The sequence below is a fragment of the Tursiops truncatus genome, chromosome 5 (genome assembly GCF_011762595.2).
Source record: "Tursiops truncatus isolate mTurTru1 chromosome 5, mTurTru1.mat.Y, whole genome shotgun sequence".
NCBI lineage: Eukaryota > Metazoa > Chordata > Mammalia > Artiodactyla > Delphinidae > Tursiops > Tursiops truncatus.
Window position 1 is genome coordinate 13,772,933 of NC_047038.1, and position 20,886 is coordinate 13,793,818.

Genomic DNA, 20,886 nt, shown 5'->3' on the forward strand with positions numbered 1-20,886 from the left:
GTGTCAGTGGGGAGAATCATGACCAAGAGAGGGAAATGGCAGAGAAAGAAAAAGATATAGACCCCAAAGAAAAACTGTGAGGACTTGCAGCCTTGCTGCTCTGCAGACAGAGAGACAGATGCTGCTGCCTGAGGGTTCTCAGTGAGGCTGTTCTCAGCCTGGCTGAGCTCATGCTATCCTGTCTGGCATGTCTCATGAGGATTTTCTTGAATGACCACAGTTGACTATCAAAGGATCTTAGCTCCCAGAGCATTTGTTAATGGTGATATATCTGTCCAAAAGACAGGTGCTCGAGTCCAGGCCAATGGGAAAAACTGAACTTACACATTTCTTTCAAAGTTTAAAAATATGACATTTGAAATCTGTACTGAAATCCAAGATGACTTTTTTTTTAACTTAATTTTCCAAGGAATGGCAGGGATCCTAGATGACAACTTTTCTCATTAATATTTTCACTAAAAGAATTAAGTTGGAAACAATTAGGAATTTCTCTTTTTATACTTTGGTTTGAGGTTTGATGTTCTCCTTATTTTGAGGATAATTATTGGGTTTTACCTTTACACCTAATGAAAAGAACAAGATCTATTTTAATTCTAGAATCTACCCTTACCCAAGAGTCAGTCAGATTTGTCCAAACCCTCGACCAGAATACATCCTTCAAGTCTTAAATGAGAGACTCTTGACATTTTGGCGTAAGGTTATCACTGATATCACACCTTAGCCCAAATACCACCTCCCCTGGCTGTATTTCCCTAGAGTTGCCTTAGTATGGTAGGCAGTAGTTTTAGAAATGGAGGCACTGTAGAAGAATTCTAGAAACTAGAAAATCTAGATAAGTGGTTAATATTTGAGGAGATAAGCAGAATCTAAGTCCATAAACTTGAAAATGTAGAATGCTTTCATGTTGTTACACACTATAAAACAACAGCTCTCATATACTGAATGCTTACGTTGTGCTAAGCCTAACTCTGTAAGTATTCTAAGTGCTTCATCCCCCGATTCCCATAACCACCTGTAAACTTCATAGTGTCACCCTGTCTTACACTTAAGGAAACAAAGGCCTAGAGAGACCAGATCAAGGCCCAAGGCCACAGAGCTAGTAAGTGGCAGAGTCAGGATTTGAATCCCCTTGACACCAGAGCCTACTTGCTCAGCAACGAACCCTGCCCCATCAGTGTGAAACACTAGACACTCCAGGATTGTCTCTTCCAGTACGCTTCCCAGCCAGCATCTGCGCCCCAACTCCTCTGCTCTGAATTGCATCCCGCCCTTTGTGTTTTCAAAACCCTTTATCAGTTGTGTCCCAATAGGGACTGAACATTCCTTGAAGACAAGGTCCATGGCTTATTATCTTTATAGCCCCAGCACCTACCAGGGAGGCTGAGAGAGAGTAAGGGCTTACAGGATGTTGAAATAAGAGGTATCTAGGGAAGATGCCAGAATTAAACATTTATTATTCTCAGGTAAAATCTAATATTTATAATTTCATTTTACAATAATTGGCATTACTACAATTATTCTTTTTTATAATATAATATTGATAGTTTATATATAGGTATACCTCATTTCATTGTGCTTCATTTTATTCTACTTTGCAGATACCACGTTTTTCACAAGTTGAAGATTTGTGGCAACCCTGCATTGTCGGATGATGGTTGCATTTTTTAGCAATAAAGTTTTGTGGGGTTTTTTTTGGCTGCATTGGGTCTTCATTGCTGTGCACGGGCTTTCTCTAGTTGCAGCGAGCAGGGGCTACTCTTCGTTGCGGTGCGCAGGCTCTAGGTGTGCAGGCTTCAGTAGTTGCAGCACACGGGTGTCAGTAGTTGTGGCGCATGGGCTCAGTAGTTGTGGTATGCAGGCTCTAGAACGCTTGGGCTTCCGTAGTTGCAGCACACGGGCTTCAGTAGTTGTGGCTCACGGGCTCTAGAGTGCAGGCTCGGCAGGTGTAGCGCACGGGCTTAGTTGCTCCACAGCATGTGGGGTCTTACCGGAGCAGGGATTGAACCCATGTCCCCTGCTTTGGCAGGTGGATTCTTAACCACTGTGCCACCAGGGAAGTCCCAGCAGTAAAGTATTTTTTAATTAAGGTGTGTACATTGTATTTTTAGACATAATACTATTGCACACTTAATAGACTATAGCGTAAACATAACTTTTGCGTATATATACTGCAAAAGCAAAAAATTCGTGTAACTGGCTTTACTGAGATATTTACTTTATTGTGGTGGTCTGGAACTGAACCTGAAATATCTCTGAGGTATGTCTGTAGATGAGCTGATTCTATTTTCAAGTAATTCTGCTAGAGCTTTACAGCTGAGGTAGGCAGCTGTAATATTTAAGGCATCAACAGTGTCCAAATGAAAGAATAAAAGAGAAGGATACATTGTATATTAAATAAAGTGGAACCAAATGCTAATTGTTGACTAAGGATGAAGGCCAAGATGTTACCGCCCACAGTGAATATTTTGAGAGCTCCCATTTTCATAGTCAGTGCTCTCCTTCCCCAACAGGAACACACTGTAATGTGCTTGCACACATCCCCCTGAAGGGAAGAGTCCCTGTCACCTCCTCTCTTCCACATTCCCTGTAACACTGGGCTTTCTCTTTCTGAAAGTACTCTTAGCCCTTAATTTCAGGAAGTTCCTAGCAAAACAGTCATAACATATAGAAAATGTGTGCTGGTGGAGACTCCCTAGGAACACAAGGAAGTTAGGAGCCTGGCTCCTGAGCAGGAGAGTAGGATAGCACAATGATAAATCTTGGCCCTACTGGCTGTTGATCTTGAACAAGTGACTTAACTTTTCTAGGTCTCAGTTTCCTCCTACGTAAAATGGAGGTGAAACTGCTCCTAATTCATAAGGCTGTTGGGAGAGCTGGTGAGAAATGTAGGTAAAACACTTCCCGCATTAGCTGGCACGTGGTAAGGACTCAGTAGGTGTCAGCTATTGCAGCCGATGGGGATTGCTGAGTGATAGCAGCCATGTCCCACAGGAGAACTGGCCTGTGGGCCACCTCTGGCACAGGTGCCAGCACTGGGGAATCTTGGTCCTCAACTGAGCCCTGCAATAACATGTCAGGGGGGTCCATGCAGTACAGTCCACCTGGGTGCAAGTGATCAGTTTTTAGCTGTGTGACTTGGGACAGTTGCTTAACCTCACTGTAGCTCAGTTTGCACATGTGTAAAGTAGTGATAATAATAGTACCTGACCCATACATTATTGCGAGGATTAAGTGAACGTGTGTGTGTGTGTGTGTGTGTGTGTGTGTGTGTGTGTGTGTGTGTGAATTTATACACAAACATATATGAACAGGTCTGGCACATAACTGTATAAATTAGCTTCAGCCTTCACTTGCTACCCAACACCTCTGTGTTGAAGTAGACAGATAAATGACATTCTATGTGGTCACTGAGGGAAATTTAAAATATCTTGTTATACTTTTCAAATAATCTGAGAAATACTTTGCTCTGTATGTCTTTTGGAAGAAGTTGGAGACCAGCATATTGATAAGTCCCTTTCTGGTTTTAAAATATTTATTATTAAACTGAAAAAGCCTTGAGCAGTATGTGACAATGCACAAGAATTCATAGTCTTCCTATAAAAGTCTGATTCTCCTGCCCCTAAGTGTTTCAGAGACAGTGAAAGGGAAAGATCTAGCTTAGGAGAACTGTTTTGTCAAGTAAAAATGGTCTCAAAAGTGTTTACAATTCTCATTTGATTATTCTCACTGTTGAAAAACAGTGGAAATGATTATAAGGACTTTAAATAAAACTTTCATTTTATGCAAAGGAAATGGTACAAGCTACACACTAAATTGTTCTCTAGTTTCTGAATTAAGTCAAGTAAAGTAAGGAAGCATCCAAGATAAGGCTGAAACACACCCTTCCTACTGGTGATCTGCCACCCCTGATAAAAAACTGTAATTGAAGCCAATCCTGGGCAAAGCAAGGTCCTGGCCAAACGTTCCATGTCTTTCTACAAATATTCACAGCAGGGTTGTACCAAGACATTTCTGCACTGTAGTGCTTTCTTGGTCAGTAAGTATTTCTCTCTCTCTCTCTCTTTCTCTCCCCCTTTGTCTCTCTGTCTCTGTCTCTCACTCTCTGTGTCTCTCTGTCTCTATCTCTCTCCCTCTCAAACACACACAGCGTCAGTCACAGTGATGGTTTGGAGTGAAGATAAGAAAGAGAAGATTGAACAGCTTTTCATACAATTGACATGCAGAGGCCTGCTGTAAGTACCTAGATACCCAGCAGTAACCAGTTCTCCTCACCATCCCTCCCTGGCCAGTTTCCAGACATGAAGGAAACAACCCCTTCAAAAGATTATGTCAAAGACAGCCACAAAAAGAAAGGGAGGAAGGGAGGGAGGGAGGAAGGGAGGGAGGAAGGGAGGAAGGGAGGAAGGGAGGGAGGGAGGGAGGGAGGAAGGGAGGAAGGGAGGGAGGGAGGAAGGAAGGGAGGAAGGAAGGAAGGGAGGGAGGAAGCCACAATGTCCACCCAATCCTGCACGTTCCAGAATTCTTCAGAGTACAGTTGACCCTTGAAGAACACAGGTTTGAAATGCATGGGCCCACTTATATACGGATTTTTAATAGTAGTAAATACTGCAGTATAACACGATCCACAGTTGGTTCAAACCACAGATCCAGAACCGCTGATACAGAGGAAGTGGACACATATAGGGAGCACCGACTTTAAGTCATACATAGACTTTTTCTTTTTTTTTTTTGAAAAGTCCGTTCATAAAACTTTTATTCCACTTACATGAACTTAATACATGTGTTCTTAACAATTATGCTTGGATTGTTCATGAAAATCTCATAAGACATTAAACAAAGCTAGCCATCATCTCAAGTTATTTCCCTGTTAACTATTTTTGCAGCACATGCATGTTAGGCGAGTATCAAAAACAAAACAAAAAACAAAACAAAAAGCTAAAAAATGTTAAATACATGGTTTTTTTGTTTTACTGCTGCGCTTGATATACGTGAAGTAATGAATATCAAGCAATTCATTTTTACTGCATCTTTACTTGTACATTTGTTCTTAGGTTGCCTAAAATATTTAAATACAAATAAAATGAGTGTAGCAAAAATAATGAAAGAAAACAGCAGGTAACTTTACAAGTAATGGAATGTGAACCGCTTCCGCCCTTATCCAGAGTAAATTGGGTCACAACTAAAGGAACACTTCAGTAGCTGTAGTCAGCGGTGTGCACATTGAGACTGAGTATTCCACAGATAACACATGGTTTAACATGTAATATCCATGGGATATCTATTTCTACTATAGCCTTGTAAATGCTCCAAACCTTAAAGTACCCACAGCTACACCTGTGACTAGAACCAATTATCCCTTTTATTCCCCACCAGGACAAACCAATATGTAGTCAGTTTTCTTTGCTTAGACATGGAAGCAGTTTTAACACTGGCCCTTCTGAAGCCAAAATGTACCGAAAGTACTATGCCAAACATTTATAACTTGTATAAAAATTCCACATCCCCATATTGGCCACCTCAAGATGAAAACAGATAACTCCCTAAATGTTAACTGGCTCTGCTCCCCTAATATTAAACATAAAAACCACATGGGAAATATAGAAATTCAAATAGAAGTAACATAAACCTGTCATAAATCATAAACAAAAACTATTTGTGGGACAGCATGGATGACAAACGGTCTACTGTGTCAATTTTAGAACGAGGCAGATGAAAGTTGGAAGGCAGGTTAATTTTCCTCTCCTCCTGCTTCAGCTTTGTCTCCTTGGGTATCCGATGTCCACAATGTCAAGGTGTCTCTCAGTAACTGCATTATTAGTGTGCTGTCTTTGTATGACTCTTCACTTAATGTATCAAGTTCAGCAATGGCTTCATCAAATGCTGTCTTTGCAAGAGAGCAGGCTTTCTCAGGGGAGTTCAGAATCTCATAATAGAACACAGAGAAGTTAAGGGCCAGACCCAATCTGATAGGATGTGTTGGTTGCATTTCCTTTTTGCTGATTTCAAAAGCATCTTGGTATGCTTGCTGTGATTGATCCACAATCCCTTTCTTCTCGTCGCCAGCAACAACCTCAGCCAAATAACGGTAGTAGCCTCCTTTCATTTTCAAATAGAAGACTTTGCTCTCTGCTTGTGAAGCACTGGGGATCAAGAACTTTTCCAAATGAGACAGTACATCATTGCAGATACCTTTTAGCTCGGTCTCAATTTTCTCTGTCTTCTCCAGCCATCTGCTGTTTTTTCTCAGCACCTTCCATCTTTTTCTCAGTACTTGAGACGACACTCCAAGGTGACCTACAGGCTCCTACAACATTTTTATAAGCAACTGAGAGAAGATTCCTCTCCTCATTGGATAATTCAGCTCTTGCTCAGTTACAGACTTCATGCGGGCTGCCACGTCATCATCTCGCTCAGCCTGCTCGGCCACTTTGTCCTTCTGCACCACTCATTTTTATCCATGACTGGGTGTTCTGGCGGGCGCTTCCAGGCCGCCTCGGCTCGCAGCCCGGTGCCCGGGCCTGGCCTGCCCGCCGTGCCGCCATCCGGGTCGGGGAGAGCTGGGTGCCGCTGCCACAGCGCAGGGCGCAGAGGCTGCGCCGAGGAGCGGGCGGGAGAGACAGCCATACACAGACTTTTGATTCCACCAGGAGGGTCCCCCAATTCCACCAGCCCCCTCCCGCCATTGTTGAAGGGTCAACTGTAGCATTTAACAAACCCCGGAAATTTCAAACTGCTAAAATTTTTCTGTTAGTGCTACCCAGATGCATGACTGTTGGGGAGAATACTTGAAGAATCCTAAATTCTACCTCCCCTAATAATGTCCTTTGTCTATCATCCAAATTTGCCCTATGTCAGAATAGCCATTGCTATTCAGCAGCCTATGTAAAATGAGTCCCGGTGCTTAGTCCAGTTCCAGACAACTGATGTGCATGTCACATATCACCTGTACTGGGGACAGCTCTGGACTCAGAGTGTCCCCCTGAGGCTTAGTAGGTGACAAGATAGGCCAGAACAAGGAGACCCAGAACCCCACAAATAGAGCCCAGGAGGAAAGCTGGTGATGGAGAAGGGTCCTAAAAGGGACGACTGGTCTGGGCGATTCAATGTCTTGTTACAACAGAGTAACTGAAAGTACTGTTGGACAAGAGGAATGACTGTGTGTGTGTCTGCAGGGGTAGGGGGAACAGCAGGGCATTAGAGTCTGACAGGAGGGGACTTTTAAAAGCTGATACTTTCCCAGCCCACAGAAGAAGATCTGGGGTCCCAGGCAGCACACCAAGCCAGGGAGGGGACCATCTGAGGCCTGGTCATGGGAATGGCAAAAAACTAGTCACCAGTCATAGTGAAATGAGCCACATCAGATCCTTTCAAGAATTAGTGATGGTAGGGACTTCCCTGGTGGTCCAGTGGTTAAGACTCTGCTTCCACTGCAGCAGGCGTGGGTTCGATCCCTGTTCAGGGAACTAAGACCCCTCATGCCTCAGCACAGCCAAAAAAAAAAAAAGAAAACATTAGTGACGGTATGGATAAACACATAAAACTATATATGGGAGGAAAACTCTAGTTTAAAAATTATAAGATTAGGTATCTAGTCTCATGTTTTCCCCTTACAAATTATGAGACCTTCAACAAATCACTTGACCTCTCTCAGCCTAGTTTAGCTGCTTTAAATGGAGACAATAACCATCACACCTATTACACTGGGTTGTAAGGATCTGATGAAAGGACAGATGTGAAAGCAGTTTATAAACCACGGTGCTCTAGACCTGTGACATGGCTTCTTTCCTCCTTTGCTGCATATCCAAGGGATGCTCTGGACTTGCAAGAGGAAGAGTGGCTGACAATGTTAGGACTTTCACCATGGTAGGAAGTGGGGAAGCACCTGGACTGGGAAAGTATCAGAATCTGTGCAGCTCTTAAAAGCCTCCTCCTGGGGCTTCCCTGGTGGCACAGTGGTTGACAGTCCGCCTGCCAATGCAGGGGACACGGGTTCGTGCCCTGGTCCGGGAAGATCCCACGTGCCGCGGAGCGGCTGGGCCCGTGAGCCATGGCCGCTAAGCCTGTGCGTCTGGAGCCTGTGCTCCGCAACGGGAGAGGCCACAACAGTGAGAGGCCCACGTACCGCAAAAAAAAAAAAAAAAAAAAAAAAGCCTTCTCTTGCCAGACTCCAATGTCCTGCTGCACCCCACCACACCCCACAAACACACACTGAGAGTCATTCCTCTAGCCCAACAGTATTTTCAATTATTCTGTTGTCAAATATGTGACTACTCTATTGTAGTTGAAACTGGAGGCATGGAGACCCCAAGGTCCAAAGATGTGCTTTCCTTGGCCTGCTGTTTGGCCTACAAAGGGTACATCCGCTCCCTCCCCCACAAAAATTAGATATATGCTCTCTATATATTTAAATATATATATGTATATTTAAAAATCACGAAATTCCCATAAAAAATTTAGTTTTCTAGCTCTTGAAAAACCAAAAGATCTAGCAACACTGGGCCCAAATTCCCGCAAGGCAACACAAACTTTAGGGAGCATAAGAATCACAGCAAGAGATCATTAAAACATAAGCTGCAAGACCCCATCCTCAGAGTTTCTGATTCCTTAGGTCCGGGATAGGACCGAACAAACAGCATTTCTAACAAGTTTCAGGTGATTTTGATGCTGCTGGTCAAGAGACCATACTTTGAGAACCACTGTGCTAGATCCTTGCATGGGCTGTTCCTGTTCAATAGGGATGCACACTCCAGTTTAACATAGCCCACACCACATCCTATGGTCAGTGACACAAGTATCTGTTGTCAACTATCATGCTTACTCTCTTGTTTCTCTTACACATGCAAAGTCACTTAACTAACCTAATATGCCTGACCTCTTAAGCATTCGAGTTACTAGCAACCTCTGCTACTTGAGGGCAAGAAACCTGCCTTATACACCTCCTTCTCCCTCTCCAACCCCTGTCTCTCTGCCTCTCTCAAACATACACACTCACCATCCTACACAGTGTCTTACACATAGCGCTCAACTATGTTAGTTGATTTGAGTACCTGCATAAAGTCTGAATCCTTCAAGGCCTGAGCTTGAAGGACAGCAAGCCTTTTAAGCTAGGAACTGGTTTAGGCCTCCTTCCCTTTGTCTATTGGATCCTGATGAAAGAGCAGGTCAATGCTGCCTCAAATGTGGAGGTGGGAGACAAAGAACAAAGATCATTACACAGGATGAAGCATAAGATCTCCTGAGACCCATTTCTCCTTTTTAGCTTCTCAGAATCAGTACTCAGCCCCAAATCCTCTAAAAGTAGTTATCATTCAGGAATACTATCAGTTGAGCAATTCAACCAACTGCCTTCGCTAAGTGGTTTCATGATCATCAGCTTGAGGGCAGGGGAAGACGCCTGGGTGATAAATCTAGATTCCCTCTAACTTTCTTTTCTATGAGCCCATTAATGACGACTTGAAACAAATTCTGGTACACATTTTGAAATCCACTAAAATGCAGGCCAGACTCCTCCCTAGTGTCTACCCCCAACCCACACATGCTCTGTCTTGTAGCCTTGGCCCTAAGCCATGGTTTGTGTAAAATGGCCTCAAATTTAATTTCCACTTAGAGTTAAATGTTTCTCTCTTCAATAATGAAATATGGGCAGCTCATTCCAGAGAGCTGTAAAGAGTGTCAGTCTTTAAGGCCAAGAACTTTTATCCTTCTTTTACAAGCTGACAGCAAATGAAAAGAGTTTGTTTCACCAAAAGGGATACCAAGGTAATTTGTGAAGACCTGACCTCATTAAAATATTCTTGAAATGTGACCAAAAAGGAAGAAACATCTAAGTAAACTGTTGGAGGCCTATCCTATGTCAAAAAGTGGCCTCAAAGCAGTATTATTATCACTTCCATTTTATGAAAAAGGGCCCTGAGACTTATAACAACCTCCCCGGGATTATACAGCTGTAATCAAAGACAGAATCAAACTCACTCTCAAGCCCACAACCTCCCCATTACCAATTTATCTTCACCATCCATACGTCTTATATCAAGGGCACATCTTCCCTCTAAACTGCCTCTAAAAAGCTTAAGAACTCAGAGGCTAAAGATGGCCCCAAACTCAATACATAAAATAGAAGACCCCATGGTAATTGCTTCTTAAAAGTAGAAGAAACAAAATGAGCACACAGTGAATCAGAGCAAAGATATGCAAACGCATTTTTATAAGTGACAAATGATTCCCAAGCCAGAAAGGCTTTGCTTGAATGTAATAACAAATCTCAAGAAAACAGATCCCTCAGAAGGAGATTGCAAGGTAGCAGCAAAGGTATAAGAGTCTGAGAAAAGTCATCAAAGCCCATCAAGCAGCCTCCAAGGACAGTCCTGGCTGGCTGGTCCAATCCTTAATAAAGGGAGATGCCCAAAACCTGTCAATTTCAAGAAGCCCAAAAGCCATGACGGGAAAGACCAATAGATTTGAGCACATACAAATTAAATTAAAGGATGCCTTAAAAAAGTCAAAAGGTGAATGAACACAGAAGAGGAGGAGATATTTGAACACATGTCAGAAAAAGGGTTAATATTACTACTACTATAAACATGCTCCCTCCCGCCAAAAAATGATCAAGGACAAACAATCCAACAGAAAAAATGAACAGGAGAGGAAATGAATAGACAAATCATGGAACAGGAAATGCAAATATCTCAAAAACACACAGAAAAATTCTCAACTGCACCTGTAGTCAGGAAACATGCAAATCAAAACAAAGTTGCACTGTTTCTACTGACCAAAGTGCCAAAAAAAACCCCAAAACCTAAAAATATCAGTATTAGAACTAATGAGGGTATAGGGAAACAGATACTGTCCCATGATTCTTGGGGATATGAAAATGCTACACAATCCTTGGAACATTATTTGGTCACGTACTGATTTAAAAATAAGTATGACCTCTGACCTCAAATCCCACTTTGGAGAATTACATATTGAGGCATTTTAAGTGGCAAAAAACAACCTCAACATTCATCAACAGAGGAATAATTGAATAAATTCTAGACCTCCATATAAATATTGTAGTTATTGAAAAGAACAAAAATAGCATTATTTGGAAGATAGCAAAAGGCAGTGGACTTGAGAGCCACATTGCCCTAGTTCAAATTGCTGCTCCCATTAACTGGGCAACCTTGGGCAAATAAGTCACATCTCAGTTGCTTGTCCTTCCACTGGGGATCACAGTACCTACCTTGTATGGTAGTTGTGGGGTAAATGAGATAAAGCATAGGGCCTGGCATCCAGCAAATACTGGATATTCTGTTGGGGGAGCAGGGAAGAACTGTACAAATTGTATAGCATAGATATATTTTAGTTAAAAGTGTATATATGTTTTAAAGCACACTATGTATGTGTGTGTGGTGGTGAGAGGAAAGGAGAAGGTTTTAGCTCTTCCTCTGCATGTCTCTGTGTTGCAAGGAACATGTATTGCCTTTATAGGTTGGAAGACTAATCCTGTAACACTTTTTGAAAGTGACCTGCTGAGAGTGCTAGCAGGAGTGGAGGCTACGAAAGCATAATTAAAGATCGGGAAGTGAGTCTGGAAGCTGGGAAGTTTGGTGGGTCTGGAGCACAGAGTGCGCTGTGGAGGCAGCAGGTATAGCAGGTATAAGGCTGGGGGTAGTAAAGGAAGGACTGCATGTTCTCGGAGGAGGAGCGTGGACTTTCTCCAGATATCCATGGGAAGTTCTTTCGAAGAAAGGAATGCAAAGTATTGGCTGTACTAGGGCAGTCTGAAAGATGTACTCTGCCCCTTCACCAAAACAAAAACTTTCAGTAGCTCCCTGTCATAGGGATAAAGTCCAGACCTACTTAGGTCTGTGAGTCTGATAGCCAGGCTTCTCATTCCACCTTTCCCCAACCTTACTGAACTACTTGTAGTTCTTAGAAGGTTCTGCTCTCTCCAGCTGACCTTTGCTCAGGCTGCAGCTTCTGCCAGCAGTGCCCCCCACACCTTTCCTTGTTCTGCCTGGCTAACTCTTCAGAGTTCAGCTCAAATAATCCTAACTCCTGGGAAGCTCACCTTGATCCCCCAAGGCTCAGTTTCCCTTCTAGGTCCTCCTACATCACCCTGGCATGAACCTAAAAAGAGAACTTTTGACATTGATCTGTAATTGTCAGTTTATTGTCTGCCTCTCCAACCAAACTGCTGGTGCTTAATAGTATTACTTGTTGATTCTTCAGTACCTAGCACAAAACAAAGTCAGAAATCTATAAATATTTGTTAAATAAACAAATGTCTTGAAACATACAAGGCATCTTACTCTTTCCCCTTTTTTGTATTCCATGTTTTCCCAAAAAGTTTCTCACTTAATGCCCTATCCTATGTGTACTAGCCCACAGGCAGAAAATCCACAACAGATCATATTACTACCAGTCTGGGTCCATGTGACAGCTATATTGCTCACTGAAAACTAATAAATTAGTATAGGGATTTTACAGTCTTATACTTTCATTAACGTAAGTTCTGCCCTGGAGGAAAAAAACCTCCATGTGCTGGCAAAAGCTGACATCTGAGCATTTAAAACAAAAGGGCCACAACTCTGAACTATGGTAAATTACTAAGGTAAAGACCTCTTGGGAGGCCTTCTCTGGCTACATCTGGACCTTGAGTCATTCACTCATTCAAATATGTAATAAACCCCCACTAAATGGCAACCTTCATTCCAAGCACTGAGGATATAGCAGGGAACAAGACAGACGAGCCCTACCCACCATGGAGTCACATTCTAGAGGGGGTTAGCAGAGGGCCAAATAATAAACATGTGAAAAATAAGAGAGTTTCAGGCAGTACTAAATACTGTGAAAACAATTAAGCAGGATAGGAAATGATTAAAGTTGGGGAGAAGGGATGACAGCTCTTTAGATGTGTGGTCAGGATAAAAGGCTTCTCTGAGGGATGGACATTTGAGCTGCAACCTAAGTAATGAGAATGAATCAGCCATGAGAAAATCTGGGAGCAGAGAATTCCAGGCTGGAAAAAGAGCAAATGCAAAACCTCAAAGGTAGGAATGAGCTTGGTGCATTCAAAGAAAGATAGAAAACCAATTTTGCTAGAGCATAATGAACAAGGAATGTGAGTTAAGAGCAATCAGAGGGTAGATGTACAACAGATCATAAGGGCCATGATGAGGAGCTTGGATTTTATTCTAATTGCAAGGGAAAGACATTAGGGAAGTATAGTTAGGGAAGTGATAGTCTGATTTATATTGTTAAATGGCTAATGATTGAGAATGAATTCTAGGAAGGCAAGAGTGGAAACCCAGGAGCCAGACAAGAGGCTATTGTCATGGTCTAAATGAGAGCTGCTGATGGCTTGTACCAGGATGGTAGCAGTAGACATAGTGAGAAGTGGTCCGTCAAATTTGGGATCATATTTTGGAGGTAGGATCAACAGGACTTGATCTTCGATTGGATGTTGCAGGCAAGAGAAAAAAGAAGAATCAAAGTTGTGATCTTTTGGTTCTTCTCATCAGGAATTCCTGCACCTGCTTGCCAATAAAAATTTATGTTCTCCCGGAGAACCTCCTTTCAGTAACCATAACAAAGTCAAAGCCAGTCAAAATTTCCGCTAGTGTATGACAATATTTGAATTATGCATGCCAGTTTATGACAGAGGATTCAAGAACAGTTTATTCTTCATTAAACTGAAGCTTTAAGCTCCTGATTTTTTTTTTTTGTAATCTAAAAGGCAGCTCATTTTCTAAAGACCCAAGTTGCTTACAAAACAAAGATTCGTGCTTTATAATCTTATTGTCTCATATGAGGGCCATATTTTATATCATTGTTTTATGAATGTTAAAAGGCTTAGCAGGCCAAGTAACTTACAGTACAGGAAGAAACAGAATGGCACGCCTAATCTCCTTACAATCAACCCCTAATGTATTCATTCACCTTCTATGAAACTCTGGCAACAATGTGTCTTGAAGAACTAGCTGTTTAAGGCTACAGAGCAATTCTCTTTCTCCTGAACTTAACTATTCTGATGTTTCATATACTGCCCAGTAACAGTCCTTTAGAAAATAACATTTTGAAAACAAACTACACTCATTAGTATGTACAAATCTATGAAATATACACAAAATATTATTAGAAAAATAACAGGTAGGATTGAATGTAATTTCATGGCTAAAAAAACATAGGAAAATTCACAGTAGTATTTGTGGTGTTAATATGCACAGCACTGTTTAGGACTGAGAACGTTTAGGGGACTCAGTAAACCACATCCCTCTTCCTACCAAGTTGTGAGCCAACTGAAAAACAGGAAAAAGAGTAGACAGCTGAGAACTGTCGTTCTTCCTGATAAAGCTGACGCTGGAGGCGAGATGGCGCCAGTGGGCCTCCCAACGCTGAACCCTAGGACAAGGTAGACTTACCACTGGGTTGCTGACTGGCAGAACGGGATTACAGAAACTCTCCCCTCCACCTACTCCAAAGACTTGTCCCTGTAAATTCTGCAGCATAAAGGAATAGACTAGAAGTCATGATTCCTGATGGCAGCCTGGCCCCAAGGGTAAGACTGGCCAAAGGGCTGAGCTTTCTCATGCAGCTTCTCACTATGTAGTATCTTACTCAATGGGGAAGAGGAAAGGCTGGCCCAAGACACCAGGAATGTTAATAAAACCCCCTGCAACTTACACCACATTCCCCACATAATTTTATTCTCTTAACCTAGTAATCTCCAAACTGGAATAAATCTACCCTGGGATTCTACTTTCCAAGAGGAATACAAGCACAGATAATTTTAAGGAAATCAATTCCATTTATTCAACTTTCACCTACTCCTTCCTAAAGTTGAGCTGTCTAAAATATGACTGAGGTTGAGATTTCACAACAATTCAATTTTTCCAATTCTATTTTAAAATCAGTCTTTTCTCACTTATAAAAGACAGGCATCCTCTCACCCATCCCAGATATTACTATGACAATTTGCTCCCATGTGCAAAAAGCCTCTAAGGTACCGTACAAAGGAACAATTCTAAATAGTGATGTCAATATTTAATTTAATCAATGCATTATAAGTAGCAGGAGGATTTCCTGGCTTTCCTTATCTTAAATATATTTCTATTAAGAGAAAAGCATGGTGCTAGAAATTGGGTATTTTGGTCTGTGCGGGAGTGTTCTGAGTTCAGATAATTGTAGAGCAGGGTGGCAAGAGTTACGATCATTTTTGTCTAATGCCATTTCCTCTTCCATTTCCTGATGGTGTCAAACAATACTGTTGAGATAGCAAACAGAAATACTGAAGGAAGTTGAGCCCTATTTCATGTGGGTAACAAACCCACAGCAAAGTTTCATGCTCCAGATATCTCTCTCAGAATTCAAAAATGGAAGATATGTAGAAAACATTCTGGGAAATACCAGTTACAAGGCACATCTGCTCAGTAATGAGAGAGAACTTGGTGCCATCCTCCTGTGTCTCAACTGCATATTTCAGATGATTTCAAGGAAAAGGATGTTAAAAAAATTCCAAATTTCCTTCTAACAGATCATCATTACATTACATGTAAAAGGAACATATATCACAGATACATGAATGTTTTGTAGTGCTTTTTGAACAATTATTCAGACTCATGGGAGAAAATATTTTCACTAGTTTTTACCTGAAGATTATTGAATATAGTAAGTCTATACTTGTTTTCTTACCCAAACACTTCTGCTTATTATTTGTTAACCACTTCTCACCTCATTATTCATTCCTATCTTTTATGTAATACACTTAGATTTAGATATATAATTTTCTATTGTAAATAATGCATTGAACATCATTTATTCATCTTTTGTAAGCCCTGCACCTAATAGTCCCCCAACTTGTTTTCTTATTGTATCCTAGCAGGAAATTACATCCATGAACTAACTGGAGAGGAGGAGCTTCATCCATTTCATTAAGAGACATATTTCCAGGAAAATTTTAGTTCTCTTTAGTAATTATTTGGAAAAATTTGTAATGTACTTAAGATTAATTATGTATTACTACTAATAATTGTAAAAATAACTCAATCCAAAAGAAATTTTTGGCATTTAGAACCTTTTGGTGGTAGAAATTTTTTAAAATTATAAACAATTTTTTGACTGCCACAAAGACTGATAGGGTGAGCAATAAAATACATTTGAGCATAAAATATATTTTTAAGACTTCTGTGGGGAAGTAGAATAAAAACACAAATTCAAAGAGAAAAAAAGAGTAATGTAAAATTTCTGTAAATATGGATGATGGTGAGTATTCAATTTCTATGGGATTTAATTTCACTAAATGCATTTTTAAGTGCTATAACCCTTTACACTTTAAAATATTCATATTTAGATTACACCAGAAATTACATCTTTTGCAACTAAGGACGAAAAATTTTACATGTGAACCTAAAAATTATTTTGGGTGTATGTCAGTAAAAATGTATGAAGACCATTGCTTTGACCCTTTCAGCTTACCCACTGAGATCACCTTAGGACATGGTTATCCCCCTTGGGTAAGAAGTCAGCAGTCAGTTAGCGTAGTCCTGCTCCCATCTTCATAAGGCCACTTCAATACTGATTTCAGCTCTTTTGTGGAATCTCGTGGGGCCACTGGTAAAGGGTAGGTGTTGTTCCCAGAATGCCCTGAATGGGTCAGAACAATACATCAATTAAATCAGCTCCCATGCTATTCTGTACGCAAGGCTATAATTCACAACCTGTTCTATTGCCACCTCAAATTATGTCTCACTACCTTGTTCAACATTACCAGAAGTTCTAAAAGAAGATCAAATGATAACATAAAAATACTCTAAAAACTAAAAGCCAAAAAGACATCCTCAATCTGATTATGACCCCTTTCCAATATGAATTTTCCAGCACGAAATGAAAAGTTCAGACATTACATTATCTTATTCTTCTGAATTACAGCCCAAAGTAATCAGTACCGACTTCATGTTAAAGTCCAAAATTATTAACTTCCAACTTGTTAACACTCTTGCGCTTGTGGATTAAAGTTCAAACAACAGGTTTTTTCACTCCATGGCAGTGAGCTTAGCTCCCAAGCCTGAAGCTCCCCTTCCCCCAGAGCGCCTATCCTGTTAAGCTTACCCCAAGCCTCCCTTGTCCTGGGCAGGACCCCCTGGCATGGGCAGACCCCTGTGAAACTTGTGGTATGAAGCAGCAGAGTAGAAAGCATACTTTCTGTGGGCGGCCTGGCTCCCATGAGAAAGGAGAGAGGAAGAAGGTGGGCTGCACACGCCAAACTTACACATCAGGAAACTTGTTAGAAGCGCTGGAATGAGGTATCGAGTGTTATGTTAGTGGCACCCCCTCCATACTTTAAGAAACATCTGATGTGGGAAAGAAGTGTTTTCCCCTAAAATAGAGAAATAGAACAGAATTACAAGAAACAGTCTATCTTATTTAAGAAATATTTATTGAGCTCAAATTTCTAAGCTACATTTGCTGAGAGATTCCTAAGTGAATCAGAGCTGGATGCTGCCTAACAACCAACCACTAACATTTGTAACATAGTCATATATGTCAATGCCATATATTTTAGGTTTCTGTTACAGCAGTGCCCTACTTCCAGTACCAATTTTTGTATTACTATCGATCAGGCTTTATTTGCTACCAAACAACCACAAATATCTCAGCGACTTAGAACAGCAGAAACGTATTTCTCACTCATACAACCATGTGTATTAGCTAAGGAGTCTTTTCCACTTTGTACTGACCCTAGGACCCTGGCTGATGGAAGCAGCCACCATGTGGAATATTGTTGTGGTGGTAGATTAAATAAGGCCACAAGTTCTTTGTCACTCTTCCCCCCAATCCCCATCAAGAGGTGGAGTTTATTTACCCTCCCCTTGAAACTGAGTTGCCCATGTGACTGCTTTAACCAATAGAATGTGTTATTTCCAAGACTAAGCCTTACAAACACCTGGAAGCTTTTGCTTTTTGAAGAGTCCTGAGCCACCATGTAAGAAGTCAGGCTACTCTGCAGGAGAAGCCATTTAAACTGAGGCCCTGCAATAACACTGGAAAAAGAAAGGCTCAGCCATTCTAGCATCCCCATCGAGCCTCCAGATTACTCCAGTCCAACAATACCTGGCTGGAACCACATGAGAGACACCAAGCAAGATTAGACAACTGCCCATGAGCCCATTCAACCCACAAAACCATTGACGATAATAAAATGGTTACGCTTTTAAGTCACTAAGATTTGGGATAGTTTGTTATGCAGCAATAGGTAACTAAAACTTTCCGTCACCGTGCCAGAAGGAAAGAGCATGAGAAACTGTGCACGGGTTCTTAAAGCTTTTGCTCGCAAGTGACACAGATCACTTCAATCACACTTCAATGGCCATGCTGAGTTGAAAGGAGGGAAATGCAAGTTGGCTACGTGAGAAAAGAAATGGAAAAGAGGGCTTCCCTGGTGGTGCAGTGGTTAAGAATCCACCTGCCAATGTAGGGGACACGAGTTCGAGCCCTGGTCCGGGAAGATCCCACATGCTGTGGAGCAACTAAGCCCGTGCACCACAACTACTGAGCCTGGGCTCTAGAGCCTGCGAGCCACGAGTGCTGAAGCCTGTGTGCCTAGAGCCCGTGCTCCACAACAAAAGAAGCCACCATAGGGACTTTCCTGGTGGCACAGTGGTTAGGAATCCGCCTGCCAAAGCAGGGGACACAGGTTTGAGCCCTGGTCTGGGAAGATTCCACATGCCACAGAGCAACTAAGCCCCCACACACCACAACTACTGAGCCTACGCTCTAGAGCCCGTGCTCTGCAATAAGAAGCCACCGTAATGAGAAGTCCGCGCACCGCGACGAAGAGTAGCCCCTGCTCGCTGAAACTAGAGAAAGCCCGCATGCAGCAACGAAGACCCCACGCAGCCAAAAATAAATAAATAAAATAAATAAATTTATTTAAAAAAAAAAGAAATGGAAAAATTTGTTGGGTAGTGTGGATACCTCCAGAGAGGGGTCAGGCCTAGAGAGGTACATCTTCCATAGAGATGACAAGTCAATCAGTAAGCAGCAGATTACATTTGTAAGGGAAAGGCAGGGAAGTCATCTGTGGATTTATGGAGGCCTTTGAGTTCCAACTGAGTTTCTGAGATAGCTGAGGACCACTGGAGATAGGTATCTGAGTAAAGGAAATCAGTATACAGGACTAGTCCCTTCATGTAGTAATGAAGGAGGGAAAGACAGAGCAGGCCACCAGTCTGAAAGTTACTACAGTATTCAAAAAAAGAGTATCCTACTGGGAGAGATTTTTCCTGTGGGGAGTGGGGGGGCTTCAAGTGTGAAGTTGAGATGCTTATTTTATCAAGGATATAAAAGAAAATGTTTACTGGGTCCGTAAGCCATGGCCGCTGAGCCTGCGCGTCCGGAGCCTGTGCTCCACAGTGGGAGAGGCCACAACAGTGAGAGGCCCGCGTACTGCAAAAAAAAAAAAAAAAAAAAAGAAAGAAAATGTTTAATTCTCATGGCAGAATGTTAATTACCTACCCACCATTTCCCACCCTACTTCCCTGACAACAGAACTTCAATACTGCTTAGTTCCTCTCTTCCCCCCAAACCAATCAGGAAAAAGAAAACTATACACACATAATTCAGTACCAAGGTAAATCCCAACTGGTCTAAGCCAGTGGTTCTTAACCAGCATCATTTCTCTAGGGAGTGTGTGTGGGATGGAGGGGAAGAGGGTTTTTTTTTTTTTCTTTTTTTGGTGTCACAATGCCTTGGGTTGCTATTAAATTTAGTAGGAAGGCACCAGAGATGCTAAATGACCAGCAACGCATGCCACAGTCCTGTATAATAACTGTCAAAAGCCAGATAAACACTAACCAATCATGGTAATCCCATGCTCCTTGTCAGTCACTGTTTTAGGGACTAGCTAGCAACCCAATTCTGGTAAATAAGATATAAAGAGTGGCCAGCTATGAAGCCTCTGGGGTGGTTTCTTCCTGCCTGTCGATGTTGTCCCAACCATATGACACCTGGGACTGCTACAGCCATCTTCTCCCTAAAACCAGTGTCTTCCCAAGCTCCCTGTTTCCATTATTGCCACTTCCATTTCCTTTTACCAGGTCCTGAAGCAATTTTGACTTCTCTTAACCATTAACCTTAGGATGACCACTTGAGGTTGGCTTAGGACAGTCTAATTTTACTCGTATTCTCCCAGTGTAATTAACGGTGCCCCCTTTATCTTCGGAAAGTATTCTAGATTGGAGGAGTACAGACTATACATGGTCATTACCCCCAATTAAATCTTGTTCACTCTGCCTCAAGAAAATACCTCTAAAGCAGGGGTCAGCAAACTATGGCCTATAGGCTGTTTCTGTACCTCTGGAAAGTGAAAAAAAAAAAAAAGTTTTTTACATGTTTAAATGATTGAAAAAAAGTTAACGGGACTTCCCTGGTGGTCCAGTGGTTAAGACTCCGCACTACCAATGCAGGGAGCGTGAGTTCAACCCCTGGTTGGGGAACTAAGATCCTGCATGCTGGGCAGCACAGCCAAAATAAAATTTAAAAAAAAGTTAAAAGAATATTTCATGATATCTAAAATTATATCAAATTAAAATTTCAGTGTCCAAAAATAAAGTTTTGTTGGAACACAGCCAAGCTCATTCCTTGAAGTATTGTCTATGGCTGCTTTCTCACTACACGACAGAGTTGAGTAATTATGATAGAGAACACTTAAAATATTAATGTTTGGCCCTTTGAAGAAAAGCTTGCAGACCCCTGCTCTAATGCTGTCATTAGTCCTGCGTTCCCTCACTTCCCTTACTCCTTGCACCAATACGGTAGCCTACTTAACTGGCTTCCCATTCTTTTCCCCACTCCAATCTTTCATACCAATCCTAGTAGAGAACTCTCTACAGAAGAGTTTTGATC

The 20,886-nt window shown here is 41.7% G+C and overlaps 1 pseudogene; it reads right to left on the reverse strand.

The window, feature by feature from the left end:
* Positions 1-1,434: 1,434 nt before the first annotated feature.
* Positions 1,435-19,115, reverse strand: LOC109548771 (14-3-3 protein zeta/delta pseudogene; annotated as a pseudogene).
* Between the last annotated feature and the right edge of the window lie 1,771 nt (positions 19,116-20,886).